Source organism: Canis lupus, chromosome 7, assembly GCF_003254725.2.
Source record: "Canis lupus dingo isolate Sandy chromosome 7, ASM325472v2, whole genome shotgun sequence".
NCBI classification, from domain to species: Eukaryota; Metazoa; Chordata; class Mammalia; order Carnivora; family Canidae; genus Canis; species Canis lupus.
Window position 1 is genome coordinate 79,442,517 of NC_064249.1, and position 8,585 is coordinate 79,451,101.

Genomic DNA, 8,585 nt, shown 5'->3' on the forward strand with positions numbered 1-8,585 from the left:
CAGTTTCTAAAATGCGATAGGCACTAATATATAATAGCCAGTGTTACTTCACATGGTAGGAAGGACCAGAGGGAGCTAGTCCAGCACCCCACCCCACCTTAGGGACCCCAGCCTGCCTATCTGTAGAGTGAACACCCTCTGGTTGCCCCCCCCCCCATAGTCACAAAGGGGCTTCCACATTCCTGATGTCGCATCTAGGCCTGGTCTTACCTAGGGCACAGTGTGAGAGTGGGGCTCCTGTCCCCGATGCCCCCTGACAGTTGCACGCCCAAGCCCGTTTCCCACACGGGTCCTAAAGCATCAGTGGAAAGGAGAGGGATCCACCATCACAGCCAACTGACACGTGTCCGCAGCCTGGTGGATCAGCTGCGAGCAGGAGCCTGGATCCCAGAAAATAAATGAGGCTCCTTGGGAAAGAAGGGGGCAGGAACAGGGTCCACAGAGCACCAACAGGTGAGCTAGGGCATGGGGGGGGCGGAGCCAGGTTTCCCCTGAGAACCCGCACCCAAGGCTCCTGAATACCGGCTCTCAGACCCCACAGGTGGGTGAGGCTGCTCAGGAGAGGGCGGCCTCGGGAGAACAGGGGACAGGCAGGGTGGGGCACCCACAGCCCCGCGGCCCTCTCCTCAGCGGGGACCCCACGCACGCGGCAGGGACCAGCGCCAGCCCTGGCTAATAGGAAACAGGACCTGGTGGGGATCACCACGTAGGACAGCCCGGCCCCCAAACTGGAACCATCTGTCCTCACCACAGCACAGCGGCAGGCCCAGCCCGGCTCTGGAGGGCCACCTGGCCTGGGGGAGGCTCAAGAACCTTCCAGGGATGATGTGAGGGAGACCCCGTCGCGGCCCCCAGAGCCTCACGGCCCCCCCAGCCTTGTAATGTCAGCCTCAGCACTGCCCCCATCCCCCTGTCCAGGCCACGGGGGTTAGGGCTGAGGCCCCAGGCGTCTGCGCTGCACCTGGTTTTATTTACATGGGGGGGGGGGTACTGGAGAGTGAGGTGCCCGGGTGGCTCCAGCTTCATTCCCTTCCTGCTCCAGTTGTGTCCCTCCCCCGGTAGGCCTGATACCCTGCCCTGCCCGCCCCCTGCCTGCCCCCACCTTGCCCCCGCCGCCCCCCCACCTGGCCCCCCCCCCGTTTTGCCCCCCTCTTGCCCCCACCTGCCCCACCTCCCCTGCCCCCACCTCACCCCGCCTGCCCCCTCGCCTGCCCCCACCTCACCCCTACCTTGCCCCCGCCTGCCCCACCCCCCCACCTCCCTGCTTTGCCCTGCCTGCCCCCCACCTTGCACCCCGCCTGCTCCCGCATCGCCCCCACCTGCCCCCCTGGCTTGCCGCCCGCCAGTCCCTGTCCCCCTTCCAGGCCAGGCCAAGCAGCCCAGACTGTCTACATGACCCCGGCCCCCCGGGGGCCCCAGAGTCACTGCCAGGGCCCCTGCTCCCCCAGACCCTGAAGCCCTTCCAGGCGACACCCGAGGAGCGTCCCTGGCCCTGGCTGCACCTGCAAGGCCCCAGGGAGCCCCGGGGCAGGAGGCTCGGCTCTACGACAGCGGGAGCAGGGCCCGTGGGCTCCACAAAGGCTGACACCCACACACGCAGCTCCCACGGGGGCCACTAGTTCCGAGGCAGCTATCGCTGGGGCCTCCGGGCTGCACACGGCCAGCCTGGCACCTCCCGCACCGGCTGCCACGCGGGCCTTGGCCACATGTCCCCAGGCCTGGTGCCTGGTCGGAGCCGGGCGGCGGGAACATGGCACACGGGAAACCAGCCCCAGGCCGCGGGGTCTCTCGGAGGGGAGGGGCTGAGGCACCGCTGCGGGATTCTCCGACGCAGCACCACAGGGGTGGGGGGGGCTCTGAGTGCTTGTTGAAGAGATGGGGGCCCAGGGCGCCCCTAAGCCCCAGCAAACTCTGCCCAGCCTTGTCGGGCAGGGGCTGTGCATCTGCTGGATGGGGGCACAGGGAGCAGAAGCACGTGTCCTGCCTGCCTCGGGGGCGGCCTCTCCCTGTTGACCAATCCAGCCTCCTCCAGGAAGCCGTCCCAGTCCAGCCCGGGTTCTCCCTTCCTGGGCTCTGGTGGCTCAACCACAGCCCCGCCCCCAGGAGGTCTTGGGCCTGGCAGGGGACCACAGGCCAGATGGTACCTTCCTCCAGCCCGGACGGGGGCGGAGGGATGGGGGGGAGCAACTGCTGTCTGGACTCCTCTGGGGCCCTTGGTCCCTCCTTGCAGCAGTGGCAGCTCATCCCCACCAAACACACAGGAGGACGAGCAGACCTGGCCTCCGACCCTGCTCCTGTGTCCCCGTCCCCCTCCACGACTCCCCCACCAGGGCCGGGCTCTGGAGGGGCTGCTGGCAGGGGGTGCTGGGCTGGGCTGGGCACCCTGAGGCGGGAGCTGGCCAAGCCTGAGGATGCGCTCTCCGCGGGGAAAAGGTGCTTCTCTGCCAAGGCCACCCCCGGGCTCCTGGGTGCGCAGGGGTGGGGCCCGGCCTGGGAGGAGACACACACTGGTTGTTGCCACCCCCCGCCCCCCATGCCAGCCCTGACCCCTCCAGGCCCCGGAGGACACGGCCCCGGGCCCATCTGCGTCCCTCTGCCCCACATCAGTGCACCCACGGCTGCAGCAGGTGCCGGCAGGGCGGGGGGCATGCAGGTGGGTGCAGATGCCTCGGAGCAGCCCCCCCAACGGGATGCCTATACTGCGCCTCCCCGAGCCTGAGCCCGGAGACCAGATGTCAGCGGAGGCAGCCCTTCCAGAAGGCTCACATCTTCAAAGCAGGGCTAGTTTCCATGTCCTTTGGGTAATTTTAAAACAAGTTTGTAAAACTGGAATTTTAATAGATGACATATTAGCGTGTGTGCGTGCACGGCTGTGTTCTCGCACGCACATCTGGACAGGTTGGGGGGGCTGCTGCTGTCCCGACCCCCCGGGGCATGGGGGTCCAAAGGGCCACCAGGTTCCCTTCCGGGTGCTCCATGTGCTGCAAATGAGCCGAGGCTTCAGGAACTGGGGGAGGGGGCCGTGGGGGAGGCAGCCGTCGAGGGCCAGTGGCCCTGGGGGTGGGGAGCGAGGCCTGCAGTGATGCCTATGCCCCCTCCTGCCGAGCGCCTGGGCCCGGCATCGCTGCGCCAGACGAGGGGCCGGCCCCCCACACGTTTGCCGCCCCACGGTTTGGAGGCTGGAAGTCCGAGGTGGTGGGGTCCCCCGGCTAGTCTCTCCGAAGGCCTCTCCCCGTGGCTCGCTCAGGGCGGCCTCCTCTGGGGTCCTCGTGCCGTCGTCCCCGTGGGCGCTCGTCGCTGTCGCAGTCCCTCTCGTAAGGACCCCGGTTACAGCAGCTGGGCCCTCACCTTACCTGGGTTGCCTCCCCCAGGACCCTACATCCCCTCACGCCGCGGCCCCAACAGCACGGGGCTGCGCCTCGGGGCGCCCCTGCAGGCCGCGTCTCCCTGACGATTTCCCTAACAGCTCTCTGCCGCAGCTTCTGTCCCCTGAGAGTGGCGTGCGGCCCCGCCTCAGCCTGTCCCTGTCCCCTGAGGGCCGCCTGAGGGACAGGGAGGCCACCCTGCAGGACTGGGGGAGTCCGGGGCCACGCGCCAGTCTTCGGGGTTCCCAGGGGCACCGCGCGTTGGGCGTCTGATGCTTGGTTTCGGCCCAGGTGGGGAGATGGAGCCTTGAGTGGGGCTCCGCACCTGGTGCAGAGTCCGCTTGGGACCCTCCCTCCCTTGCCTCGGCAGCGCCCGCGGTCCCTAAGATCAATCGGTCAACCAGGTCCTCAAGTGCGCGGGGGTGGGAGCCTCTGAGCCTCCATTGCTCGAGGGTCGGTGGAGTCACGCTGTGACGCCCAAGGTCGGGACCTTAACGGAGAGACACAGTTCAGTGCATGACACCCTGAGTCCCTTCCCGCTGTGGTCCCACCCCCATCCTTCACTTTCTTTTTTTTTTTTTTTTTAGCGAAGTTCAATTTGCCAACATATAGCATAACACCCAGTGCTCATCCCCCCAAGTGCCCCCCTCGGTTTCCATCATCCTTTACTTTCAACCCCACTTCCTTCTTCCCTCTTCACCAGGCACCCCAGGTGATGCCCCTGCCCTCGCACCCGCACCCACCCTAGAGCCCCGGCCCCTGCAGCTGGGGCCTGGGAAGCCAGGGCCACTCCCTGAACCCCGCCCCCTGCCACAGCACCAGCCACAGGGCCTCCTACTCCTGGCGCCAGGGTCAGCCCCTCACCAGGTCCCCTGCCAGGCCCAGTCCCCGTCCTGGTCCTGGGACAGCCTCCTCCTTCCTGGCCTGGCCCGTGGGCTCAGGGGTGCCCGGCCTCCCTGCCTAAACAGGCTCCTCCGACCAGATCCCCCTGCTGGTTAGTCACTCACTGGACAGCCCGTCCCTTCTCTCGCGACTCTTCCTCATCTGTGTGTTGACTGGGGACACCTGCTGTCCAGGGGACATTCCGCCGGGCAGCACCAGACCCCAGGGATACACTCCAGGCCCTTTACATCCCCTGTGCCCACAGCTGACAGCCACCGTCCCCACGCTCAGAGTCAGAGCTAATGTGGGTGCCAGGAGCACAGTGATGGAGGAGGAGCTGGGGCAAGAGTAGGACTGTCATCTGTTCTGGGGGGTGTGGCCATGACTCCTCCCAAGGCCCAGGGCAGTGGCCACCTGTGAGATCACAGTTCAGCAGGGCCCCAAAGCCTGGATGGGGGACACTACGAGCCCCAGCACAGAAACGACAGCCAAGCCCTGGGCGGGAGGAGGCCAGTGGCTGCAGCCTAGTGACGGTGACGGTCATTTTGACGGTTCCCATTTCTGGGAACACGAAGCCCAGAAAAGGGGCTTCAGAAGAAAAGCCGCTCAGCCCTTTGGCTCTGACCCTGCTCCTCCAGTCACGGTGCCCATACCTCGGTCACAGCCTCCCCCACGGCTGCCGTCCCAGAGCAGGGCAGAGGAGATGGTATGTAAGGATGTGGATGTGAAATCCCCCTCGATGCCATGTAAATGTGCGTGTGCATGTGCATGTGTGTAGAGACGATGAGAATGGAGCCACCATCACATCACAGTCTGGGGGGTGCCCCCTGAAGTTAAGCAGTGCACAACCCATGCACGCGCGTACGTGACTGCCCTGAGTGTTGCCTCCCATCGGCTAGGGAAGCACTGAGACCCAGGTCCGCTCCCTGCGCCCTGCCTCCCTGAGCTGCTCCCCAACTCCCCATCCTGCAGCCCCCAATCAAGTAGGAGCTTCCAATTCCCTCCCCCCCCCCCCCACCGACACACCCCAGCTCCCCTCGGCTTCCCCTGTGTGTGCTCCTGACAAGCTGCTCCCTAGGCCAGGTGGGGAAGGCAGTGCCCTCTGGTCCTGTTAGTGTGTCTGTGTGTCCTGTGGACACAGCAGAGATGTGGGGTGGGGGTGGGGGTGCCCTGGGCTCTGAGACTTTGGAAGGCCCCACCTCTCCTACGTGAATCACAGAATTCTCAGGATGGGCAGGGCCGCTGCCTTCAGCCAGAAGAGGTGAGCTCATGGGTCACGGCCAGCATGTCCTCTCCCTGTGCTGTGGCAGCTGAGCTCAGCTTCCGGGAGCTCCCGGGACAAGGGGGGGGGGCACAGGACCCCAGAGCAGGTGGGAGGGTCCCTGCCAATGCTGTGTCCCCTCTGAACTTTGCGTCCCTTCCTCTGTTCTGTGCCCTGCCCTTGACAGAGAAGCCAGGAACCTGGTGGCCCTGTGAAAGGAGGGGAGCAAGGGGCGGGGGGGGGCCGGAGCACCCCAGCAGAGTGGGGAGAGAGGGGCCAGGGCCTGATCCCCAGGTGGGGACCTCAGGGGAACTCTGGGGTCGGGGAAGGGATCCAGGGTCCCAGTGCTGGTGGCACCAGACCCCTGGAGGGTCTAAGCAGGGACATGGGGGGCACAGGTGGGGCGGGGGTGGCCGGGCCCGGTGAGGACAGGCAGACCCTGGCTGAGGCCTGACGAGCCCTGCTCAGGACACACGCAGGACGCCCAGGGCCGGCCAGCCCTGCCTGCCCAGCCGCCCGGAGCTGCTGGATGGTGGCCTGGAACTAAGGCGAGCAGGGGGCGCGTTTATGTGTCCCCCCGACAGGGCCGTGGGCAGGGGCGAGGCCGCAGCAGCCGGGGCCCAAAGGCCCTCCGCCCCACAGCCTGCCGGGCCCAGATCCAGGCCCCAGGGGCTTCCGCTCAGCCCACCCACCTGCGTCCCCTCGCTGGCCCCCGCTTCCACCGCCCCGGACCCCTGAGCATGAGGGCAACGCCTTGGCCCGGGCTCCGCGGATGGCACTGGCCGGGCAGCGCGGTGCGCAGGCCTCCACCAAGGCGTCCGAGGGCGCGGCGGGGACCAGGGGTCCCCAGGTTCGCCCTCAGGTGCCAGCCGAAACGGGCCTTCGTGTTCTGACCTCCATGGCTTTGGTGATGGGGAGGAGGGAGGCTTCTCTTGCCCCAGAACCCTCTGGCCCTCAGGGCAGCATCTTTGGGTGAACCCTCTCCCTCCCAGGCCTCAGTTTCCCCCTCTTGCGGGTTGGTACCCGCCTGGTGCACCCGAGCTGCTCCCGTGAGCACTGACTGACGTCCTGGCTGCGGAGCCATGAAGTTCCTCCGGGAAGACGCGCCGTAGATCCCTCCTGGGTCTCGTTGTCTCATTAGGCCCCGGGAGCCCAGGCAAGGCACGGGGTGGGGGGGTTGGGGGCGGTGCGCGGGAGTCACCCTGGAAAGTGGGGCCTCGGGCAGACTAGGCAGCCCGGGTGGCTCAGTGGTTTAGCACCGCCTTCAGTCCAGGGCCTGATCCTGGGGTCCCGGGATTGAGTCCACATCGGGCTCCCCGCATGGAGCCTGCTTCTCCCTCTGCCTGTGTGTGTGTGTGTGTCTCTCTCTCTCTCTGTGTCTCATGAATAAATAGAAATCTTAAAAAAAAAAAAAAAAAAGTCCCTCATGGTTTGTCTCCCTCTCTGATTTCTTAAAAAACAAAAAGTGGGGCCTCTCAGGAGTGGGGAGGTGGGAGATGGGGCTTCGGCAGACGACGGGTCACAGGGCAAGAGGAGGGGGCCCTGCCCTAGCTGGGGAAGCCCAGAGCTGGGACGTTCTGGGTCTGGGCCAGGGTCGTGCGGAGGCAGAGCCTACTCCTGAGGCTTAGTGGGAATCCGAGGACCGGACAGCATCCTCCCAGGGGAGGGTACAAAGGGGCTGCGGGGGCACGGGGCTCCCCAGGTCAGGAACGAACCCGCCGAGCAGGAGCTGGTCCTCTTGCCATTTCTTAAACATTCTTATACTTTATCTTAAAACTGCCTACGTAGTTGAGCCCCTGGGGGGCTCAACGGTTGAGCATCTGGCTCCGGCCCAGGGCGTGACCCTGGGGTCCTGGGATCGAGTCCCACATCGGGCTCTCTGCCTGGAGCCTGCTTCTCCCTCTGCCTGTGTCTCTGCCCTCTCTGTGTGTCTCTCATGAATAAATAAAATCTTTAAAAAGAAAATCCTAAAAAATCCATCAAAAAGCTCTTTGCGTTGATAAACAATTCAGCAAGTTTGCAAGATACAAAATCGATATGCAAAAATTCACTTTATTTCTATACACTAGCAATGAACAGTCCAAAATGAAATTAAAGGGGCGCCCGGGGGACTCAGTCAGTTAAGAGTCTGCCTTCAGCTCAGATCATGACCCTGGGTCCTGGGGTCGAGCTCCAGGTCAGGCTCCCTGCTCAGGGGACGGTCTGCTTCTCCCTCTGCCCCTCCTCCACTCATTCTCTCTTTCTCTTTCTCTCAAATAAACAAATAAAATCTCTTTTTAAAAATTTTTTTTTTTTTTTTATTTATGATAGTCACAGAGAGAGAGAGAGAGAGAGAGAGGCAGAGACACAGGCAGAGGGAGAAGCAGGCTCCATGCACCAGGAGCCTGACGTGGGACTCGATCCCAGGTCTCCAGGATCGCGCCCTGGGCCGAAGGCAGGCGCCAAACCGCTGCGCCACCCAGGGATCCCTAAAATTTTTTTTAAATGAAAGCAATTCCATTTACAATAGCATCGAAAAGAATAAAATATTTAGGAATAAATGTAATAGAAGAAATGTAGATCTTATACTCTGAAAACTACATTTTAAAGATTGGAAGAAGGGGGATCCCTGGGTGGCTCAGCGGTTTAGCGCCTGCCTTTGGCCCAGTGCATGATCCTGGAGATCTGGGATCCAGTCCCACGTCGGGCTCCCTGCATGGAGCCTGCTTCTCCCTCTGCCCGTGTCTCTGCCTCTCTCTCTGTGTTTGTCATGAATAAATAAATAAAATCTTTAAATAAAATAAAGATTAGAAGAAATAAAAAGACCTCCCATGCTCATGGACTGAAAGGCTTGGGGCGCCTGTCTGGCTCAGTTGATAGAACGTGTGACTTTTGATCTCAGGGTTGTGAGTTCGAGCCCCGCGTTGAGTGTAGAAATGACTTAAAAATTAAAAATCTGAAGAAAAAAAAAAAGGCTTACTATTGCTAAGATGACAGTAGTCCCCAAATTGACCTAGGGAATCAATGCAGTCCGCATCTCTGAAGTCTCCAGAATGTCTATTTCCATGAATCAGGGATGGGACCTTCTGTTTGGCAGA